At 37.9% G+C, this 25155-nt stretch overlaps 1 protein-coding gene across 17 annotated transcripts in view; it reads right to left on the minus strand.

Annotated features, from left to right (window-relative positions):
• The window catches only part of Dlg1 (discs large MAGUK scaffold protein 1), a 192978-nt gene that overhangs the window by 135042 nt on the left and 32781 nt on the right, over positions 1-25155 (minus strand). The window lies entirely within an intron of this gene.

Genomic DNA, 25155 nt, shown 5'->3' on the forward strand with positions numbered 1-25155 from the left:
CTTGCATATCATCCTAGAACTTGCATCTGGCGATGGGTGGAGATAGAGACAGAGACCCACACTGGAGCACTGGACTGAGCTCCCAAGGTCCCAATGAGGAGCAGAAGGAGTGAGAACATGAGCAAAGATGTCGGGACCACGAGGAGTGCACCCACCCACTGAGACAGTGGAGATGATCTACTGGGAGCTCACCAAGGCCAGCTGGACTGTTACCAAAAAAAGCATGGGATAAAACTGGACTCTCGGAACATGGCGAACAATGAGGGCTGATGAGACGCCAAGGACAATGGCACGCGGTTTTGATCCTACACAATGTGCTGGCTTGGTGGGAGCCTAGCCAGTCTGGATGTTCACCTTCCTAGATATGGATGGAAGGGGGAGGACCTAGGACTTACCACAGGGCAGGGAACCCTGACAGCTCTTTGGGCTGGAAAGGGAGGGGGAGAGGAGTGGGGGAAGGGGAGAGGGGTGGGAAGAGGGGGAGAAGAGTGGGAGGAGGGGGAGGGAAATGGGAGGCTGGGAGGAGGTGGGAATTTGTTTTTTTTTCTTTTCTTTATTCTCCTTTTATCAATAAAAAAATTAAAAAAAGGGAGTATTCTTAAATAAGGACAGTTTAAGTTATCTATTAATGTTTAGTGATCACTTTCAAGGTAGCATTAAATACTATAGTCTAATGGTATGGGGACATATTCATTACTTTACAGGATGAATAGACTAACTGAATGATAGCATCTGGCAATATTTATTTTTACTCCTGAAGGCAGGAACAAAGAAGTTATAATAGGTAAGGATTATAAAATACAGCAGAAAATAATCAATTAAATGGAGTCTAATGGCTGATTTTGCCAGATAGACTTGAGAGAGTGGGGTGGGGGTAGGGTGAGTATGTGAGTTGCATGACTGTGGAGGCCAGAAGCTGAGTATGAGGAATCTGTCTTTCCTCAATCAGCGCTCTACCGTCTTTTTCAAGACAAGGTTTCTTTACTGAAGCTGAAGGTGGTAGTTTTGGCTGGACTGCCTGGGCAGGGAGCACCTGGGATCAACTATCTCTATTCCCCAGTGCTGGAGTACAGGCTGTGGTGGTTTCAAGGAGAATGGCTCTCATAGGTTCATATATTTGAATGCCTGGTTCACAGTTGGTGGAACTGTTTGTCACTAGGTGTGACCTGTTAGAGGAGGTGTCTATGGGAGTGAGTTTTGAGGACTTAAAAGTCCATGTTATTTTCAGTGTCTCTCTGCCTCTTGTACTTGTAAATCATGCATAAGCTCTAAGCTCCTGTTCCCGAACTATGCCTGTCTGCCTGCCGCCATTTTCCCTACCAAGAGACTCACCCTCTGAAAACATAAGCCCTAAACAAACTCATCCTTAAAGGCTGCCTCGATTGTGGTGTCTTATCACAGCAACAGAACAGTAATGAAGACACAGTTCACAGCACATGCCACTATACCCATGTTTTATATGTGTGTTATGGAGATCTGAACTCCAGTCACTATGCTTAACAGAGCAAATATTTACTGAGCCATCTCTCCAACCCAATTAGTAGTGTTTTTAAAATCCTAACTCCTATCAGACCTTTCAAAATGAACTAGCATGTATATCCCCCAAGTTACAGCATCAAGTAGAAAGAGAACACTACAAAACTCATTTTTATGAAGTCAGTATTATCCTGATACCAAAATTGGAGAAGTATACAACAATAAGAGTAATTACAGACCACTATCTCTGATGTACACAGATGCACAGTTTTTAGTGAAATATTTGTACACTGAATTCAACAACACATTAACACACATATATGCGTACATACACGCCATTCCACCTTGACAAAGTTGTCATCATTACAAGGAAGCAAGGATGGTGATATTAGTTATGAAAAGCTGGCACATAAAGACACTCAGTGACAGAAACCATGATCTGTTGTGGAAAAATCTTTTTATAAACTGTGAAGATGTGCCACTCTAATTGGTTCAATAAAAAGTTGAACGGTCAATAGCTAGGCAGGATTTCAGGGCAGAGAGGACTCTGGGAAGAGGAAGGGGCGTGGACAGCCAGAAGTGGAATAACCAGCATGGGCATAATTGAGACGAGATCATGAAAGAACATAGATTTAGAAATATGGGATAATATAAGTTATGAGATAGTTAAAAACAAGTATAAGCTAAGGCTGAGCTTTCATAATTAATAAGACATCTCCATGTCTTTATTAGGGAGCCAAAGGTCCCAACAAAAACCTCTTAACTACAAATGGCATCCAAAGTGAGGGGCTCAAATATTCAGGGGCCCCGAGACAGGGCCTCAAAAAGCTAAGAAAAGTTCTGGACAAGGAGTTGGATGTAGTTTCATAGTCCTGCAGTCTCTTAGGCAGGCTGGTGATCAGTAGCATACAGAGGCATACTAATTACTGCTTGCATGTTGGCTTAGACGCCAGTGCTATGTGGAAATAGTTTGCAATTGTCTCACATAAATATATATGCTACTAATGCTCAGAAAGACAGATCTGAACAGAAAAAAAACTCTAAACAGGTAACAGTTTATTTAAAAAAAATGTGTGTAGGCTTAAAAAAGAAAAATACATATAGGCAGTCATTTAAAAAGTTAATAAATAATAAGTCCTAAAAAAATAAAATACAAAAATGATAAGCACTGTAAAGATGAAAATTACACAGAAAGTTTGGATCCTATATGGTGTCATGTTGACTTTAAATTTTTTGATTGCTGAACAATAGGTGCTGAGAGATTGGATTATAAAAATTACTAAATTAAAACAACCTATGTATTTAAAAAATGTATTAACTTAAAATGGAAGTAAAAATAGGTTATGTTGGGAAGGAGGTTATTATGCCTTTGTTTCCACAGAAAAAGAAAAGCTGTGGATTCCTTCTGGGTTAATAGAAATCAGATTTGATCACGGAAGACCCCTGAAAATCCTGACTATAGATGTAAAGAAATAAACCTAGAAAAACTACAAGACAGGTGACATATATTTTACCTACTCAAACATAACACACACACAAAAATCATTGGCTGGATTGTGTACAACACACAGTCCATACTTGTGTTAATGTGGATATGTATGTTACCTTTGAAAGTTTGTGTGCCTTCAGAACAAGGAGACCACACCAATGAGTAAGTGTGGCCCAGGTGATTCAGTCTCTCAGAGTTCTGTATCTAGAACAGCTTCTTCAAGGCTGCTGGCTGAGATGGTCCAGCATCACAAACTATTGCAGCCAGACTTCAGATCAGCTTTGCACCCTCCCATCACACTAAGACTAGACAACAGCTAGCTCTCCCAGAATTTGATCATTATCTTAATTTTCTCTGGACCTCCTAAAGATGTTATCACCCCTGACAACAGGAAGCAGTCTAGAGAACTCCAAGGTGACATTCCTAGGAGGTAGAGTGGATGGTTTTTGGTCATTCAGTGGGTTATAGATGTTTGTAATCATTTCGGGGTGGGGGTGGGGGGTAGTTACAAACTGTTACTGGTCATGGTCAAGGAGAAAGGTAAAGATTAAATTCAGAGATCACTTTCTGAAGGGAAAAAGGGGAGATGATTATGGTATAAAATGATGGAACAAAAGAGTGGGTTGTTTTGAGCAACCATTAGTCTCAAATATCTTACACTGATATGGATTTTTGTGTACTGATACAAATTTAAGGCTATTTTTGTTATACTGTATATATGCTTCTACTCTTGTTTAAGGTATTATACCTATGCAGCTCATTTAAAAATGTATTAAGTTTTAGTCCTTGAAAGCTATTTAGGATAATAAAAAAAAACCAAGTTAATAGTTATCTATAACAAACTAACAGGTTAGGTATATTTTCAAGGTCATACAGAGATATACTTTAGGTAGTGTAATCTTCAAACACTTCAAAGACCTACAGAATATAACATTTAAAATGTTTTAGTAACATATGGCATTTCATGACAATGAGACATGTCTGCTCCTAGGAGCACCAATTTACTTCAAAAAAGAATGATGGGCATCAAAGAACCTCCCTATGGGCTTTGCTTTCATTTTGACAAAGCTAGCCATTTGGGCAAGAAATTGCCCTTGCCTCCACTGCTGACAATATACTGTACAAACCGGACAAGCATGACACAAAGAGATAAAACAGACAAACTTTGCCAAGACAAGGTAAGAAGTCCTTCAAAATTCCTGCTTCCTTCATACAAAAGTCTGTCAGATATTGTAGGCCTATAGGCTGAAGAAAAATGCCCCAACATTACAGAGGAACCTTGGCTGAGTTCATAATGGATACCCCAACAGTAAGGAGAAATCGGGCAGCCAGATGTCTCTATCATTTCTACAGTTTTGGAAGTTCCCATCTCTGCATTTTCTATTTACTCAGGTAATATTATGTCCTTCTCAGGTCTCTGATGAAGTTAAAAGATGAGACAATTATAGTTTTCCTTAGTCTTAATAGAAAGTAAATTAGGTACAAAACTTTGGTCTCACTATAAGATAGATAATGGAGTATTTTCTCTGAATTTGCCAAATACAAATGAACTGGACATTGTAAATGTATTTCTTATTTGATAATTGCTCTTCTTGTGTATAGTTTTGCATTGTTAGAATTAAAACCTTTCCTTTTTACTTAGACAAAAAGAGGGAAATGTTGTGGAATAATCTTTCTGTACACTGTGAAGACGTGTCAGTGTGACTTGTTCAATAAAAAACTGAACAGCCAATAGGTAGTCAGGATTTGCGGGCAGAGAGGACAGTGGGAAGAGGAAGGGAAGTCACCAGTCAGACGCAGAATAACAAGGATGGGCATAATGGAGATGAGGTAACAAACAAGTGAAAGAACATAGATTTTAAAATATGGGTTAATTTAAGTTATAAGAGCTAGTTAGAAACAAGCCTAAGCTAAAGTTGAGCTTTCATAGTTAATAAGAAGTCTCCAGGTCATTACTGGGTAATCTACAGTGCCGATTAAGAAGTCTGACTACAATAATCATCACAAAGGATTCAAGAAAGGCCTCTGACAAAAGATCAACATCCTTTTATGATAAAAGCCCCAAGATGTAGGTAGTGACAGTGCACATCATTAATCCCAGCATTCAGGAGGTACAGGCAAGCAGATGTCGGAGATTAAGGCCAGTTAGCTCCTGGGTTCCAAGTCAGCTTCAAGGCAGCCAGGGTTACACAAAACCTGTCTCAAACAAACAAGCCCCAAAGAAACTAGGAATAGAAGCATATTTCAATAGCCACATGACAAGCCTATACCTTAATGAGAAAAAAAAATGAGAAGCATTTCTCTAAAATCTGAAACAAGGGTTTCTGTTCTCTCCACTCTTAATCAATAAACTGCTTTAAGTCTTAAGAGTTCTTAGGCTGAGGGGGGGAGGGGAGACAGAGAACACAAACTAAGGCAAAAAAGAATACTAAAGCAAGAGAAAGAAATATATACAATCAATCAATCTAGGTTTCATATGTGAGAGAAAACACTGAATATGTATCTTTCTGTGTCTGGTTTATTAGACTAAATATGGTGATTCCAATTCTATCCACTTGCCTGTAAATTCACACACCCACCACACACAGACACAAAAAAGAACCGGGAATATGAAGGAAAAGGGGACTAGTGAGAGAGGGCAGGAGCAAATAAGGGGAAGGGAATTTGGCCAAAGAGTACTCTAGTGATATTTTGCTTGAAATGTAACAAATAAAGCTTGCCTGAAGATCAGAGTGCAGAACCAAGTCACTAGTTAATCATACAGGCCAGACAGTGGTGGTATATACCTTTAATCCCAGCACTTAGGATCACATGCCTTTAACCCCAGCACTAGGGAAGTGAAGAAAGAAAGAATATGGCTGGGCAGAGAGAGAAATGTAAGGTGGGAAGAGACAGGAATGCAGATTCAGTCTGATTATTTGTAGAGACAGGATCCCCTCTTTGGTCTGAGCACTGTTAGAGGTTAGAAGTCTCTTGTGGCTGGCTGCTCTGCTTCTCTGATCCTTTAGCTTTTACCCCCTAATATCTGACTCTGAGTTTTTATTATTAAGCACAATTAGAATGTGTGCAACAATGGACCACATTTGAATAGGAACATCATTATAAAGCACACAACTGTATAATAAACATACTATTGTTTTAAAGAATGCCTCCGTTTTAATTTATCCTGTATTTCTGCTAAATGGACAAATGATTTAGTGATAGCACTTATAAAATTAATGGCCAGCAAAATTAATACATAATGTCAAACTACACACTGCTTCACTCAACACTACCACCTGCTTTTCTTGCTTTTCTCTAATACACAGGCTACTAAAAGCTGACTACCAAGTTTCCAACTCTTTCTTGTTAATAGAGTCCTTGGTAAGACAGACACATCAATAAAACATAAGCAGACACTTACTGGTTTTGTAAACCACATCCTTCTCTTTTTTCTACCTCTCCTTTCTACACTGTGTCTAGAACTACAACAGACTCTCAATGAAGCAATGTTAGTGCCTGCAACAGCCCCTTACCTCCAAGCTGGTCGTACTGAGGAGCAAGGGAGGCACATTTATTTCAACTGCTAATGATTTAGTATTTAGATATTTTTAAGTTCAGCTTTTAGCATAAGTTAGCTGGGTAAAGTCAGTCAGTCAGACTATTCAAATCTACACTGTAAGGTTTTTGGTTCTTGTTTTCCTCCCAATTAGGGAGGGACAGTACAGAGGGGCAATTATTTGAGACAGGAAACTATTCCACCTAATGTCCTCTAATTAGAAGAAAAAACACCAACCCCCTACATTACTTTAATGATATGATGAGGAAGCAGAGTAAGAAGTCATAGACCTACATGAACAGTTATTTCTTGGTGTGTGTGTGTGTGTGTGTGTGTGTGTGTGTGTGTGTGTGTGTGAACACTTGCACAAAGGCCAAGAAAGAACATCAGGTTTTCTGATGTGTATCACCCTCTACCTATTCCCTTTGACACAGTGCTCTCACTGAACCTAGAGCTAGGCTGGCAGCCAGCAAGACCCAGCGATCAAAGTCTCCAGTCCTATAGCTGCTGAAATTACACTTGCACAAGGAGTGCTGGGATCTGAACTCAGGTCCTCATGCTTGTACAGCAGGTGCTTTTGCACACTGAGCCATCTCTCCAGTACCATGAATGGTATCTCCTGAAAATCATGTATTTGCCACAAATTCCATACTATAATTGTATATATATAAAACACCCATTAATCAATTTTTTTTTTGGTTTTTTGAGACAGGGTTTCTCTGTGGCTTTGGAGCCTGTCCTGGAACTAGCTTTGTAGACCAGGCTGGTCTTGAACTCACAGAGACCCGCCTGCCTCTGCCTCCCGAGTGCTGGGATTAAAGGAATTTTTAAATTTTTTAAATTTATTTTTAACATATTTCTTTGTTGATTCTTTGGGAATTTCACATAATGCACCAATTCTATTCATCTTCCAGTCTCTCATATCTACCCCTCATCCCTGAAGTGTCCCCATCAAAAGAAAAATTTAAAAAATTCAAATCAAAAACAAGCAAGCAAACAAAAGGGGGAAAAACCCTTTCACTCCTCCTTCTTTCCCACCTCTCCAACACCTCTTCATTCATCCTAGTGGCATTGGGAGCCCTGGTGTATCACACACAATATACCTTTTTGTACAATCAGTTTTACTTTTAAATGTTCACTGCAACAAGTCATTGGTCTTCTTCAAGGCCTCTGGTTTCTGGTACTCCATCATCACTAGACCCTCACCAAAACTCCTCTCAGAATTCCTGAGGCTGGCCCAAGTCATGAAGATCCTATGGTGTCATTCTACAGGAGCAGTCCTTTCATGACTTCTAGCAGGGCCACGATGAGATGGAGTTAGGGTGGGCCAACCCAACGCCCAGCTGTCAGTCTGGGTGTAGATGAGCTGGTCAGTCTGGGCCACTGAGGCTGACCCCTTCAGACAAGGGGGGAAGCCAGCTCTCCCTTGTTTCTGGTAAGGGATAGAGACATCTCTTCTGAGTGGGAGAGAGAGGTGGCTCTGCCATGAGGGGGGAGGTTAGCTCTCTTGATGCAGTGTCCAGTGAGGTGCAGGGCCAGTTTTCCCAGGGGTAGAGAAAGGTGGGTGGCTTAGCATGGTCTTCTGATTTTGTCATGCATGGTTCCTATAACCCCCTGTGGTAACACAGGCCACAGACAACAACATAGACACTAGCTGTAGCAGGACCATGGAGTTAGACATGGCCCTTAGCAGCAGCTTGGGTGTGGAAGACATCATGGCTCCCAGATGGCAGAACAGTTACTCAGATCAAAATGGCTCCAGTAGCACCAAAACCTCTGGACTCCAACAAGGCCACAAGTTGTGGCCCAAACCTCAGGCTTCTATATGTCCTTTGGTGGCGACACGGGTCTCAGACTTCAACACAGACTCAAGACCCAGACATGGTCCTCAACAATAGCTGGGTCTAGATGTCACTATTGCCCCAGGAGGCAGTGAAGGTCACTCAAGATTGGCACAGTCCCAGTGGCAGAGCGACCCTCAAGACACTAACATGGCCCCAGGTGTCAGTTCAGACCTTAAGCATCCACATGGCCATTAATCCATTTATAATCATACCAAGTTGCAAAAGTAATATAATTTTTAAAGTATTTTTTTATATCCCCTTTTGGTTTTTTGAGACAGTTTTTTCTCTGTGTAGCCCTGGATGTCCTGGGGCTTGCTCTGTAGACCTGGTCAGACTGGCCTCAAACTCAAAGAGATCTGCCTGCCTCTGCTCTGCCTCCTGAGTTCTGAGATTAAGGCATGTGCCACCACCACTGGGCCAAAGTAATTTTTTTTAAGGCGGTAGTGGTACATGCCTTAATCCCAGCACTCGGGAGGCAGAAGCTGGTAGATCTCTGTGAGTTCAAGACAAGTTTGGTCTACAGAGTGAGCTCCAGGACAGCCAGGGCTAGACAGAGAAACCCTGTCTCAAAAAAACAAAACAAGAATGTAAGGACATCCAGAAAACTTGATGTCCAACAACTGTGAAGCAGTCACACAGCTAACTTCCTAAGGGTCCTGAATTGAGGTGTCTGCCTAGTTTGCTTTTGGTTGCTTTGATAAAACATTGACCAAAACCAACTTAGTTTGAGAGGAGTTTATTTGGCTTACACCTCCACATCACAGTCTATCACCAAAGGAAATCAGGGCAGGAACTCAAGCTAATTAGATGCATGAGTTGTGCATGGTGCATGACCAAGGACAAGAGCACTAAAAAAAAAATGTCATTTGGTACATAGTAGAGAGGCCAGTGCTGCCAGGCACAATTCTTCAACATTTCTGTGCTTCCCAAGCTCTACGTCACATTGCATTACTGTATGAGTTGTGCCACTCACAGTAGGGTGGTCAGGAATTAATCTCAGGAAGCCTAAAAGGACCAAACACCCCCACTGTGATTTAGATCTGCTGGTGCTGCCCTGTGGCCTCCATCAAAGCCCATGTAAAGAGCTAGCTTCAAAAGGAAGGGCAAAAGAAAAACCATCTGGGAAAAATAAAAATACGGAAATATACTTTTAAAAGTAAATTATCAAAAAAATTAAACCTTTTCTAAATGTATAGCCTAAGTATTATGCTTAAGAACGGTAAAAAAAAGATTTTCCATTATTGTTTCAAGCTGTTTCTGACATGCTTTAACCAAAGTTTACAGAACAATTCACTTCTCACGAATGTCCTGCTTGGATTGTACATTTAATATTTTGATTTTATTTTTCCATAATGCTTTAAATAACAAATTCTAAATTTATAAGAATACATCAGTGAAGATGTAACTCATACATTTGTAGTCTTAGGTGTATTTCTCTATACAGTCTGTATCAATAATATATCCTGCTTACTAGCCCAACATTATTCTTTGAAAATTGTAACTACAAAGTTAAGCCTCCCACAAAATGCTAGTAAATCCAGTCTTTTACTTCCAAAATACTTGGAAGTATTTCTTAGATTATTCAAGTATAACTTAGATGCTGTTTCAAACTATCTTTAGTTATTATACATATGACCATTAGACATTTTCTACATAATATTTTCTTCACTTTCCCACTAGAGGGCCACCAAGATAGCCAAACAGTATTTTGTGGTGCCTCTTACAGAATTCTAACGTGGTTTAAAGTAATAGGATTTAGAAGTATTCAGCATTTGCAAATAATAGTAGACTAAGTGATATGCAATCTTTTAGAATGACCCTATGACAAAGTTAGCATTTTAAAGACATCTTATGAACTTCATAATATATAATCAGTTTAAATTAAAAAGAGAAAAATATTTTCCAGTGATTAAATTTTTACACTGAGAAAAATTACTTTTAATACTTAAAACCCTTCCCCAAAACCATCCCATTGTATGCAACACATGAAGAAAAGCCTAAAACACAGAGAAAACATAAATGTACTCTGAGTGGTCTAAGCCATACAAAAGAATTTTCTTCTGGTTCATAATTTAATGCACAGTAAAAATGTTAAACATATCCATAAAAGCATTTTTCTTGTACAACCATTTCCATTTGGCATTTCTGAAATATCACTAGAATTTTCTGATAGTACAAAGACTTTTTGAAATGAAGGAAAAACAAAGGAACACCAAACCTCCCCAGCCAATTAGAAAAGTAATATATTCATTAATAATGGTTTAAAGAAAATACTTAGCCGGGCGGTGGTGGCGCATGCCTTTAATCCCAGCACTTGGGAGGCAGAGGCAGGCGGATCTCTGTGAGTTCGAGACCAGCCTGGTCTACAAGAGCTAGTTCCAGGACAGGCTCCAAAACCACAGAGAAACCCTGTCTCGAAAAAAACCAAAAAAAAGAAAATACTTCAATATAACTTAGTCTCCTACTAATTTAAGATATATTCATATCATAAACTGGAAAATTTCATAGTTCCTTAAAAACTAAGGAAAAATTTTTATTTAAAACAATTTCTAGGGCAAGCAAGATGGCTCAGCAGGTTAAGGATGCTTGTCAGCAAGTGTGGTGACCTGAGTTCAATCCCTAGAACCCACACAATAGGAGATCTGCTCCTGCAAACTGTCCTCGCACCATGGCATGTTTACTAACACATATACTAAACAAATGCAGGTTAAGAAATTAAGTATTTCAACTGGGCAGTGGTGATGCACGCCTTTAATTCCAACACTCGGGAGGCAGAGGCAGGCGTACTCTGTGAGTACGAGGCCAGCCTGGTCTGCAAGAGCTAGTTCCAAGACAGGCTTCAAAGCTACAGAGAAACTCTGTCTCAGGAAGGAGGGAGGAGGAGAGAGGGAGAAGAAAAGAGGGAAGAAGGGAGAGAGGGAGGAAGGGAGGGAGGGAGAGAGGGAGGGAGGAAGGGAGGGAGGGAGACAGAAAGAAAGAGAAAAAGACAGAGACAAAGGGAGGCAAAGACAGAGAGACAAAGAGAGACAGAAACAGAGAGAGATTAAGTATTTCTTCATAACTAATTATTCCCAGAAACATATTTTTGTTAGGCTAGACAGTTCTTCCTATTTTCAATTGGTTTTAAATCATGTGCTATTTTTAATTGGAAAAATTATGTAAATACATCACTTTAAAATTTTTTAAATTTTATGTGCAAGAGTGTTTTGAGTTTATGTATGTATGTATGTTTGTGCCCCATATTTATGAATGTGCCTCACATTTATGATTGCTGTCTGCAAAGGACAGAAGAGAGTCAGATTCTCTGGAACTGGGAGTTACAGATGAAGCCACAGTGTGGGTGCTGGGAACCAAACCTGGTTCCTCTGCAAGAGCAACAAATACTCTTAACTGTTGAGTCATCTGTCTAATCCCAATACATCACTTTTTTATGCCTTTTAATAAAGTTCTATGTCAGTAGTTCTCAACTTCCTAACACTGTGACACTTTAGTACAGTTCCTCATGTTGTGGTGACCCCTGACTGTAAAATTATTTCCTTTGCTACTTCATAACTGTAGTTTTGCTACTGTTATGAACCTTAAAGTAAATAATCTGTTTTCTGATGGTCTTAGGTGACCCATGTGAAACTCAAAGGGGTCACAATCCACAGTCTGAGAACTGCTACATAAAGATAAAGATTTGCATTTTGGGGCAAATTTTGGCGGTTATTTTCTTTATGTAGAATTCATCAATAAAGTAACAGAATACCAATTTACACATGGTGAATAAGGGAGCATGTTTTTTTTTGCTTCATTTTGATAGAAGCTTTTTTCTCTATATAACCTAAGATCAATTTGATTTAGAACTTATTCATTTATTTGGTTAGTTTGGATTTGGGAGGTGGTTTTTTATTTAACAGTCCTGACTATCCTGGAACTCACTCTCCAGACCAGCCTGACCTTGAACTCAGAGATCTGCCTGCCTCTGCCTCCCCAGTGCACCACTGTCCACTGATTTGTTAGATTTTTTTTTGTTTTGTTTTTCAAGACAGGGTTTCTCTGTAGCTTTGGAGCCTGTCCTGGAACTAGCTCTTGTAGGCTGGTCTCAAACTCACAGAGATCTGCCTGCCTCTGCCTCCTGAGTGCTGGGATTAAAGGTGTGTACCACCACCATGCAACTAATTTAGAATTTTTAAAGGCCTATAATATTAGTTTAAATATTAAACCTATAACCACAGATTTCATCAAAATGTTATCAAATTTTATGCCCCATATTAAAGTATTTTCCTATATATTTAATTTTCCACAGGATCAGAAAATAAAAATGAAGCAAACAATCCTGCATCAATAGAGAATGATGGAATTCCATATTAAGTTTTTATTAAAAGTAGAGCTTGGGGCTAGAGAGATGGTTCAATTATTAAAAACACTTGTTGCTACCTTGGAGGCCCAAGCTGAGTTTCCATCAGACACACAGGGAGACTTGCAATCACCTGTAACTTCAGCTCCAGAATCTGTTGATGCCCTCTTTGGGCCTTTGAAGGCACCTGCACATGTGGCATACACATAAAGAAAAGTTGATTTCTTTAAAATTTTATTCATCTATTTTATGTGTATAGGTGTTCTGCCAGCATGTATGTCTGCACCACACGTGCTTGGTGCCCATCGTACTGAGTACCCTGTAACTGGAGTTACAGAAATGGTCGGGAGCTGACATGTGGGTGCTGAAAATTGAACATGGGTCCTCTGGAAAAGCAAGTAGTGCTTTTAACCACAGAGCCATCTCTTCAGTCCACAATATAATAAAAGTTAACTTGAAAAAAAAAGAAGCAGAGCTTTCTTATTACATCTTACATCGTATCTGTGTTCAGAGCAGCTCTTGTATGGGACACACAAAGGGCTGGGGATTTCCTAAAACAAATTAAAGCCAATCAACCAATTTTACTTGAATTACAATTATTTATTTTCAGAAATACTACTAGATTTTAATATCAAATTCCTTTACAAAGAACCGTGCCAAAAAAAAAAAAATCACACCTGTGCAAACTCTCCTCATACCCAACATCAAGGACAACTTTTCTGTTGGAGCATGCTACTTTGTAGGACACTAGCAAACAGCAGTTTGTATTTGATCCTAGCGGATATTTTTTCTGACCCTGAGCACTTCAACCAATTCAGACTGAAATTCTTCACAAACTTCCTTAGCCAATGCTGCCTGCTGACAGTTGTGAACATGTAACCAAAGCCAAGTAAGAATAAAATGAAATTAATTTATAGTCAAAATTTATCAACACTTAAAGCTGCAGACAGTATGAGAAATAGAAATTTGTGGCTTAATGAGCAAATCTAATTTTAACGAATTAGTATCACTAGTATATTCTGTCAAACAATGAGTTTCAAACAGCCTAAGGAAAGTATTAACAAGAACAGTCCCAGGTACCAACAACAGCTACTTTATTACTTATCAGACATTGTACAAAGTGCTCTACATGCACAATGCACGATGTAAAGCACGTTAGAAAGGCTCTGTAAGCTTGAATATACACAATCTTTCAATACTGTAACAAGAAAAGGCTACTCGTATTATCTGAGAAAAAGTAGATGACTAATATCTAACCTGAGAAAAACAGAAAACAACTGGAACTCACTGCTTATAGAACACAAAATTAAACTTGTGACTGCCTCACATGGCAGGAATAAATACACTGTAAACAAACTTGGGTGCTCTGATTATCAGACTATTCAAACAATGGACTCCAAGAAATCAGAATTTTTCCAGGAATCTGGAATCAGAAATTCAGAAAAGAGAATCCAGAAAATCTGGAGAAAGGCAAGGTTAAATACAGTAGTACATTAATAGAGACACCAAGAGCTAAAGAACAATAGCAAGAATGTGATTGGTTATTTAAAAAAATACTATTAAAAGGTTGGCGAATAGAAGTGTTCATTAGCTGTGACAAGAGAAAAACTGTCAGCTATTTAATAAAGCAGATTAAATGGAGAGTTAAGAGTGGAATAAAGTCAACTGAAGAGTTACTATAAGGTAAGAAAGTGGTAACAGGCTATGTAGATAATTTTTAAAGAAATAATCTATGGTGGTTTGTAGAGAAGATAGATGGGTGATCCAAACTTTTAAGTTGAGAATGGGTATTTTTCATGCTGCAAAAATTACAATAAGTTGGAGGTATTAGTATCATGTGTGTATATATACAACACAAAATTCATTTGTTTCATAAATACCTTATATACATGATCTAAAAAGAAAGGTCTACAATATGTTTAATGTACCACAATTCTGACTGTAACCTATCAAATAACTGTGGAATTTTCTGCAGGTGGGGTCATGTCAGGGCTCCAAGTTTTTGGAGAGTATTTCAGATCTTCTAATAAAAGATATATAACTTATATTATAGTTTTTATGTCAGTTTGTAAGTTCATAAATTTGTTCTACAAAATTTAAGAACTATTACATTTAAAGGCGCCATTGTTAATCTATGCTTTGGGATACAGTAACCGTGACGTTATAATCTGAATGCAACAGCAAAAAGGGATGGGGCACAACTGTCAAAAAGCAACTGTTGTGTGCTACCCAAGGTAAATTGTTTAAGTTCAAAACAGTGTGCTGTAACTTTTAGATGTTGAAAGTAATTTTCATGGCAGCCACAAATATGATGTGGAACATGCATAAAAGGGGATAAGAAAGAAATGTAAATGTCCTGTGCAAAATTATTCAAACATAGCAGAGAGCAATGCAGGAGATGAAGAACAAGACTGCCACAAAATACACATAACTAAATCTCAAAGTGGGAAAAGACCCTCCAGAGTTAGCTGAGCTCTAACATCCTCAAATGCAAGCAGAAAGCAAAGAAAGCAATGGGAAGAAGGGTGAGGCTTTCAACTCTCAAAGTCCACCCTCAGTGGTACACTTCCTTCAGCAAGGCCATACCTCTGAAACAAGAGGCATTTTTTTATTCAACTGATCACAGCGAGTAATGAAGAATCAGTGAACTGCCTACCTCACAAACATGAGGATCTGAACTCAGATCCCCAGCAACCACATAAAAGTGAAGTATGGTCATGTACATCTAAACCCTAGCTGGGGCTAGGGAAAGCCAGGGAGAGCCCAGAGCTCACTGGCCAGCAATCTAGCCAAGTGGAGAGTCAGTGAGAAAACTATTTCAAAAGATAGTGACAATGAAAGGCTCCTAATGTCAACTTCTGGCCTTCATGTGTTCTCTGTGTTTGTGTGTGTGTGTGCGCACGCGCGCACACAATACATACAGACATACATATGGGGGAGGATAAAAACCTAGTTTCTAAACTTTTCAGAACTACAGTACTCAAAGCAATGGTACTAAAGACAGATATCTAAACAGTATAATATAAAAGGTCCACATTAAACTCTTAAATACATGGTCAAATAATTTTTTTACAAGAGTGTCAAAATCATTCAATTAGAACAGGCAGTCAGTTTTCCACCTGTAATGGTAAAGTGTAGTGACACATCCACATGTTAAGACCAAAAAAAAAAAATGGAATTGGACTTTTCCTAATATCATATAAAAAAAAACTTGAAACTCCCAACTGGCAAAGGACCAAACATAAAACGCTGAGAAGCTGCACTGTTCCTTAGATATATCAAGAAAAGAAAAATAGATAAATTGGACTTCATGAAAAATATGATCAACCTTTCAAAAGCAAATTTAAAGAATGGGAGAGGGTGGTCATAGAGGCACCTTTAATTCCAGCACTCAAGAGGCAGAGGCAGGCTGATCTCTATGAGCTCCAGGCCACCCTGGTCTACAGTGTTACAGACCAGCCAGAGTCAACAAAACAACAAAACAAAACAAAACAAAACAAAAACCAAGAGAAAGGACCTGCAAATCACACATCTAGTAAAGAGTCAATACCTAGAATACACAAAGATCTTCCAATGTCTAATAACAAAATTCAATTCAAGATTTTCAAAATAGAGCAAATGCAAATGATTTCATTCTTCTGTCAAGACACACTTCCATGACCATGGCAAAGACACAGCGCCAATTCTTTCAACCAGTAGAATTCTTGGTGAGGACTTAGTGCCCATAGTTTGCCAGTCTTGTCTCCCACATTCATTTTATACGCAGTATAGGGTTTTATCTGTAGAAGGCACTCCATAAAACAATGTTAAAAGCAATCTTGAAACTTAATTGTCATCCTTTTATTTTACAGTGAAAAAGTATAAAATCAGGTTAAAAGGTGCTCAACATTATTTTTAAAGAAATGTCTCCTTTTAGATCTTAAACAAGGACCTCACACTTAAGATTAAGTAAAGGTTTACTTATTAAAATTTCAAAGATAAAGTAAAACAATTATTACTTTAGAAAATCCTTACATATGGTTTGCTTATAGGTGATCAATGTAATACTCTTGAGTCACACAAGCAAAAGATGATAAATGTAGCAACTACTTTAAGGTCACCACATGAAACGCAAAGTTGTAACTAAGCAAAAGCTTGTTTCATCATCAAGCTTTTCCAAAAGCCAATATGAGAAAAACATACTTTCTGGAAATCAGTATTAATTGTAATAAAATAATGAAATCATCACAATAACAATTTATAGTATCAAAAAATCTAGTGGCATAATAAATACTAAACAGTTGTAGAATAGGCTTATGAAAGTTTTTGGTGTGGCTGTAGAGCATTAGCTAACACTAGAGGGCAGCATTTCTATTCATTTTAACTTTAAAAAATCTGAACTCACAGCCTTTCAAAGCTCTTGCTGAGATGCAATTTTAATACAACTTATTACAAGTGCCAAGTGCCCTGGTGTATATATGAAGGCTTTGCCCACATGACTCAAATTTGATATTCATAATTTTCAAGGAGGTAAAGCAAAAATAATGGTGCAATTAATTATTAATATTTCATCTACTTGCTGAATACCCACTGGAATCACAAATAATCCCCATAAAAACGCATTTCTTAGCTGGGTCTTGGTGGCATATGCCTTTAACCCCAGCACTCAAGAGACAAGCAGATCTCTGTGAATTCAAGAGCTCCACAACAGGCTCCAAAGCTACAGAGAAACCCTCTGCTTGGGGGGGGGGGGGGGGAGCCATTTCTTCTTTCCTATCCACACAGGATACTTACATACTAATCCCCAGAAATACTTATCATAACCCTAAACCTTTAACAACTAACAATTGGAGACTTGGAACTGACACAGAGTGTCAGGCTTAGCTGGTTCTAAGATGTAAAATAAAAGAGACAAGGAGCTGATAGAGCAAAAATAGGCATGAACAGAAGCAACTTTAAATTTCATCTCTTTTTTTAACTATTGTTACTTTAAGTTCAAATTTGTTCCGGTAACAGAGTTGTACAAAAAACCATCTACCACCCCTAGGCATTTAAAAAGCAAGGGACAGGCTGGAGAGATGGTTCTGCACTTAAGAGCACTGGCTGCTCTTCCAGAGAACCTGGATTCAATTCCCAGCACCCAAACGGCAGCTCACAACTGACTGTAACTCCAGTTCTAGGGAATTGTGACACCCTCACACAGATACAAATGCAGGCAAAACACCAATGCACATAAATAAATTAAAAAGTAAAAAGAGACAGAAATTACAAAAGTCCAGAAAAAGTATTCAGAAAAGACTTCTCCACCCAGCCAGGAGGTTACTTATTTTCTATCTAGTAAAAGTTACTGTTACCACATACCAGTCACTGTTTCACAGTTGACAGGTTTTAGTTCAACTCATCTCTAACAAGTTGTAAAGAAGGTACCGTTATCTCACCTATGTTACTAAACAGGAAACTAAAACCCAGGAGAAATAATAAGCAACTAGCCTCACAATCAGTAATTTAAGAAGAATTTTAAAATGAGAGGCAGAATAAGAAAAAGTCTTGCTTATGCATTTGAAATTCTTTATAAAAGGATCAACAGAAAATAAAGGCAATGCTTGAAAACAATGTCTCTTATTTCAATCAGAAAATTCTAAATAAGACACGTCCATATGCACTATTAGATACTAAAAATCAAGAAAAAGGTGAAATGAGAAATGCCATATACTACAGGTAGCATATATCTTTAATCCTAGATTAATACAGAGGCAGGGAGATATCTGTGAATCACTCTGATTACTTAGTGAATTCCAGGCCTGAGCTAAATAGTCAAATCCTATCACTAAAACCCCAAACCAAACAACAAAAACTGGAAAGTTCAAAATGACCTAGAATAACAATGAGTCTTTCCAAATGTAAACAACTTAATGGGAACACATTCAATACACATCATGGTGTTCAACAGTCTGAAGGTAATTAAACTGTGAGACATTCGACACTATGTACCAATACATTAAAAATGTTACCGTTTACATTACAAATTCATTACCAAAAGAATCATGACTATGCTCAGATTTAGCAGCAAGGTAATCATTTTTAAGTAAAACAAAACAAAACAAAAATGCTGATTATAAAACGTTTATATATTATAAAACGTCCAAACAATGAAATAATTGTGAATGTTACAGGAAAACATCCAATGGCATGTTAAAAGATTTTCAAAATGCACTGAACACAAATTCTCACCTATCTCCAATCCCTTAGTCACACCAATGACAAGAACTGATAACAATACATCTGCCTACAACTGCTTATCAGAATCCTTAATACAACTGCTCGGGATGTAGCTCAGTAGCAGAGCATCTGATCAGCAGTTTTCTGACAGCAACCGGCACTAAATGGTTTAATGAGGCTGGGAGCAGTGGCAGGTGGTTCTCTGTGAGTTTGAGGAGGCCAGCCAGGTTTGCATAGTTCCATAGCCAGAACTACACAGTTGAGACCCTGCCCCATCTCTACCCCCCAAAAGGGAAAAAATTGGTTTTGGTCAACAGATAGATTATGACCTTGTTAACTAGTAAAGTCATGATGCAAAGGGCAAAAACAACTTAGGAAAACAGGTAAAACATGTCTTTAATCCACCTCTTGTTTGGGTCCTATTAACAAAAAGGAACCCCAGGGACTCCAATTAGAGTAATTTAAAACCCAGTTTCTCAGAACTAAGAAAACTACAGTAGTTTATTTTTTAATATAGGTTATTTACTTTGGGGGGGGAGCACATGCCATGGCATACATGTGGAGGTTAGAAGACAACTTTGAGAATTAGCTGTCTCCTACTATGAGTTTTGGAGATCCAATTCAGGTGGTCAAGTCTGCATGGCAAGAGCTTTTACCTGCTGAGTCATTTTCCTGGCCCTACAGGACCTTCTTAGAGCTATGTCATGCTAGCATGTGGAAAGATATATAGAGATGAGTTTACCCAGCTCTTTTGCCTCTCTGAACTAGGCAAGAGATATTCCCAAGGACAACATGCTACTTCTTTAGAGAGTTTCTCAGTAGCAAAATGCTTAATGAATTTAATAAGTTGAGTACAAATTTTGTATAGAAAAATCAATAAAGCTAGCTGCAATGGTGCACACTTGGAAACCAGAACATAAGAAGGTAAAGACAGGAGGAGGACCAGGAAGCCAAGGACAACATCAGATGCAAAGCATTCAAGGCCAGTCTGTGCTATATGAGGCCTTTTCTCAAACAAACGAATAAGTGAAATTTTAAGCAGAGCTCTAAAACAGAGAAGCAACAAGAAACTTTATCAGATTCTAAATCATACTATTTAAAGCTTCAATTAGTAAAACACTGCTAGGCTGATTCATAAACAGACCAGTGAAACAAAACTAATACCCAGAAACAGACCCAAAGACATGGGAACTTGCTGGGTGAAACTTCAGTTCAGTGGGTGGAGGTAAATAGGGACTTTTAAAGAAATGACATGAACAAACAGGTAACAATTTAGAAAACAATCTTTCACTGAGAAGGGAGGACTGAGTAACACTGTAAGTAAAGATACATGACAAAGTGTGTGTGTGCGGGCATGGGGAAGGGTTGAAAACCTGCAACCAACCTCACAGAAAAAGGTTAATTTCTGATAATTAAAAAAGTTCTTACAAACTACAAAGAAAAGGGCTATCCCTCCAAATAATACATTACAATAAACCTTAATTAAACACATCAGAGAAATGCAAATTAAAATTTCACTTCATGTTAAGCAGGGTGGCACAGGCCTTTAATCCCAGCACTTTGGAGGCAGAGGCAGGCCGATGTCTGTGAGTTCAAGGACAGTCTGGTCTACAGAGCGAGTTCTAGGATAACTAGGGCTGTTATAGAGAAACCCTGTCTCTCATAGAACACTAGTCACCCATCAAAAGTAAAAATTATTCACTCACATGCTGCTAATAAAAATGCAAAATGGCACAATTCCTATGGAATTATGTAACAAAAGTACCAAAATTAAGGAGCATTTTTCTCTGAACCAACAAAGCCACATATAAAGAGACTGTTACAAATACAAAATGACAAAGCTGTTTACTGAAGCATTCTTCTTAACAGTGAAAGAGTAAAAAGAATCTTTCTGTTCACTAAAAGAATTTATAATTGTTTTAGCTCATTTGGGTTGCTAGAATACAATATACTACAGACTAAGCAATCAATAAGGAACTGAACTGAATTTCCTTTGTGTCTTGAACACCTGCAGGACAGGTATCTGAAGCAGACAGAAGCAACCTCCAGCAGAAGAACACTGTATTCTCCTTGCTGCAGAAAGGGTAGAAGGACAGTAAGGGATCCTTCAGTCTGGAGCCTTTCCATCAGGGTGCTATCTTCATGAGGTCAAAGCACTCATGACAATCATTTCTCAGAAGCCACAACTCTTAACACCTATACATTGTATGTATTCATTTTTAACATTCATTTGAGCATGAAGTTCTACTGGACAATGTTGAAGCTGCTGACATTTTGCAGCTCAGAGATACTGAAGTACTAAAGTGAGAAAGGATTCTGTTTCCCAAATCTAGTATAATCCAGAAATAAATACAGTCACATAGTCAATGGATGATTAGGGTATTTAAGTGAGGAGAAGCCAAATATGTACCAACAAAAAAATGATACAGTGGAAGAGCTGGAGAGATTGATCAGTGGTTAAGAGTAGTAGCTGCTCTTCCAGGTCCCAGGTTCAACTCCCAGCACCCACATGGCAGCTCACAAATGTAACTCCAGTTCCAGGGGATCTGACATCCTCACAGACATACATGCAGGAAAACACAATGCACATACAAATAAAAATAAATAATTTTTAAGAGACATGTGTGGGAAAAACAGCAAGAAAACCTACTTTCTGGATCATTCTGAATTCATTATTTTAAAAAAGATACAGAACAATAAGTGACTTTTAATATTTTATCTTATGTGTGTTGGTGTTTTGCTTGTATGTATGTCTGAGCCCTACTTGTGTACCTGGTGTCCACAGAGGCCAGAAAAGGTTATTGGCTCCCCTGGAACTGGAGTTACAGACAGTTGTGAGTCTCCATATGGGTGCTAGAAATTGAAAATCCTTGGAAGAGCAACTAGAGTTCTTACCAGTAAGCTATCTCTCCAGGCCCAATAAATAAATTTTTAATGAGTTTTCTGAAATATCCGTATGTGCATTACAAAGCAAAACAATTTTTTAGGCCTCAAGTTTGGGTTTTATGGACCAAAGCTCTACCCGTAACATATTATACTGAGTACCTACTATGTACTAAACACTGGATCAGGCAGAACTACTACAGAAAACTAAACAGTGCTTTTATAATACTTTCAATACAATGAGAAGAATACAGTAATAACAAATATAAATGCATGGTACACTACATATTAGAAAGGAAAAAATGAGGCATACTCTGATAGAAGAACTAAATCTAAAGAGTACACTAGAGAGTCCCTGATGAAGCGATCCATCAACTGGAATCAGAAGGATATGATCTAAGAGCAGAAGCTTGGAAACTGTCATGGACAAATACTCAAAGATAAAAGGAACACCTCAGAGGAACTGGAAAAGGCCTATTAACAAAAATAATGGAAACCTAGTATAGTTCTTAAAGCAAACATATTGCCAATTCCTTAATTAGGAAAAAATCCAAAAAATATACATAATAAAAATATTAATATTAACATCTTATATAATATTAATATTTAATAACATACAATAAAATTACATATAACATATATATGTATACAGCAAACTGTCCTGATAGCACCTAATATGATCTACAAGTTCTGACAGATTAAATATCACCAACTAGGGTTGGTGAGATCACTCAGCAGTTCAGAGTATTAGCTGAGCTTCCAGACAATCTGGGTTCAATTCCCAACACCTGGAGAAGAGTAAACAACTTTCTGTGCTTCCAGCTCCAGAGTATCCAACACCCTCTTCTGGCCTCCTTAGGCACTCACTGCATGCACATGGCACACAGACACACATGTGCGGGTAAAACCATTATGCATAAATTAAAATTAAATCTTTTTTTATTTTTTTAAAGGTTTATTTATTTATTATGTATGCAGTGTTCTGCCTCCATGTATTCCTGAAGGCCAGAAGAGGGCACCAGATCTCATTACAGATGGTTGTGAGCCACCATGTGGTTGCTGGGAATTGAACTCAGGACCTTTGGAAGACGAGGCAATGATCTTAATCATTGAGCCATCTCTCCAGCCCTTAAAATTAAATCTTAAAAAAATAAATATTAGCAACTGGCACTGAGTCTTGAGCTGGAGAGTTACTTTCTCCTTTCTAGTCTTAAATAAGAACCTAAGTAAGACGCCTCTTTTTTTAGCTCTATCTTGTCAACTATCGGTTTATTAAATGACCCTAAGAAGACAGAGAAGAGCTTTTCCCTGTATATGATCAAAAATTAGTTAACAAAGGGTGGGAAAAGGTATGATCCTACTATAAGAATTTTGGGTACTAAAGTTATACCTGTTAGCTCCCCTCCTTTCCTTTTTCTTCACAGAAGTTATGAATCAGATAAAATGCACTACAATAAAGAATATATATGCCCTTAGCTTCAGTGTGTGTGTGTATGAAGTTACAAATCAGATAAAATGCACTACAATAAAGAATATATATGCCCTTAGCTTCAGTGTGTGTGTGTGTGTGTGTGTGTGTGTGTGTGTGTGTATGAAGCACTTTACTGCTATTATAAAAAAAAAAAAGCTTCTTAGCAATATTCCCAAAGCACTCCTTAGATCTAGTGTGCTTACAATTAACTTTCTTACAATGATAATGAACCTGATAAAACTATTTTTCTCTACCTAGTCTCTCATATTAGCTTTACACTGATCTCTTTATAAAGTGGCTAGTTGGGAACCTAAGAATCCTCAAGGAGAAAATTAACTGTTTTCTAAGACATTATACAGGAGACACACAAGAAAATACTGTATTCAAGCAGATTAAATAACATGTAATCTATATTAGTACAAGTAAAAACCCAAAATACCAGAATATAAATGTTCCTTCCTTTTGAAAAGTGTTTAAACCCAGAACATTTTAAAAAAAAAATCAAGGAGAAAGCCACCACATTTCCGTTTCAAATGTATCAATGAGGGCTGGGTATGTAGTTCAGTGGTAGAGCACTTGCCTGGTATACGCATGGTCCCAGGTATAATTCCCAGCATTGGGAGGGGGAAACCAACTTAGCTCCTTTTAAGGAATGCATTAATCAGAAAAGGAATGTACGGCTATTTAAAACTGTCTTAAATTAGTAAATGCCAATTATACTACTGTAGATGGAGGCCAAGATTCAGCAGCTCAATAACAGTGAAGATTTAGTCATCCCATCTCACAACCTAGTCATTTGAAAGCGTTTTAAAATAACAGTCTTCATTGTGAAGAACATATAGTTATTATAGTTGGGAGGGGGACTCAAAAACTAATCATCATTGCTTTAGCTCAACCCACATGCCTGTTCTTAAGGGTATCCATGGTAGCAGTGATGCAACATGCCTACCTAGTTCACTGTGCCTACACAAGTGGGAGATAGGGGAGGCGGATGATGAAAAAAAATTTTACTTGAGGAGTTTTAGTATTAACACGATAGAATTATATCAACTACATTGTCAGATTTTAAAAAGCACAAAGCTCTCCAAAAATTATAAAGGCAGGAAGGCAAGAAGGGGAATAAGGATGCACTGAAGTCTTTAGTTGAAGAGAAAAAAAAAATTGTTCTTCTTGCTGTAGCAATTGCTTAAAAATGTTCAAAGGGTTTATTTCTAACCACAGAATAAGTGAATCTAATTTAGAATTTTCAAAACTACAAATAATGTTTTATGCTTCCTAATTTCCAACCTACATATCTTCCTATTTTTGTTTTCACAGTTACATAATTATAAATATTTTAAGGACAGTGATTATATCCAATGTTTTTTTACGCAATAAAAAATGTTATTTTGCTTTAAAAAAAAGGAGGGTGAATGCAAAATAAATCTAAATCTATAAAATAAAGAGAAATTAACTAAATGAAATTATACAAGGTAATTCACAGGAGAAAGCCAAATATAGATGTCAAAAAATCAAAAACAAAAAACTTGAAAACACAACCAACCAACCAACCAAACAAACCTGTTTTCAGGAGTATGTGTCTCTTAAATACTCTTTGGAAATACTTCAATAAAGCAGTTTACTTACATCCTGGAGAAGCCCACCCTCTTAGCACAGAGGACAAGCCCACATCATAGGCACATTGCATCTGATCACAGACTACTATCTAAACCACAGCTCTGCATGCCGTAATAAAACAAAAGTCAATGCCATCAGTTTTCCCACCTTCCTTTTCTGAGAACTAATTTATTGCACAAAAATAATCATGGCTTGCTTTCAGAAATAATACTTTTGCTCTTCCTTTACTACTGAACATAATCTTAAAATCTCAACAGTTGTGTCTAAAAAAATCACTATGAGGCATTAGTGTGTAGAAAC

Source organism: Microtus pennsylvanicus, chromosome 1 (genome assembly GCF_037038515.1).
Source record: "Microtus pennsylvanicus isolate mMicPen1 chromosome 1, mMicPen1.hap1, whole genome shotgun sequence".
Classification (NCBI taxonomy): domain Eukaryota; kingdom Metazoa; phylum Chordata; class Mammalia; order Rodentia; family Cricetidae; genus Microtus; species Microtus pennsylvanicus.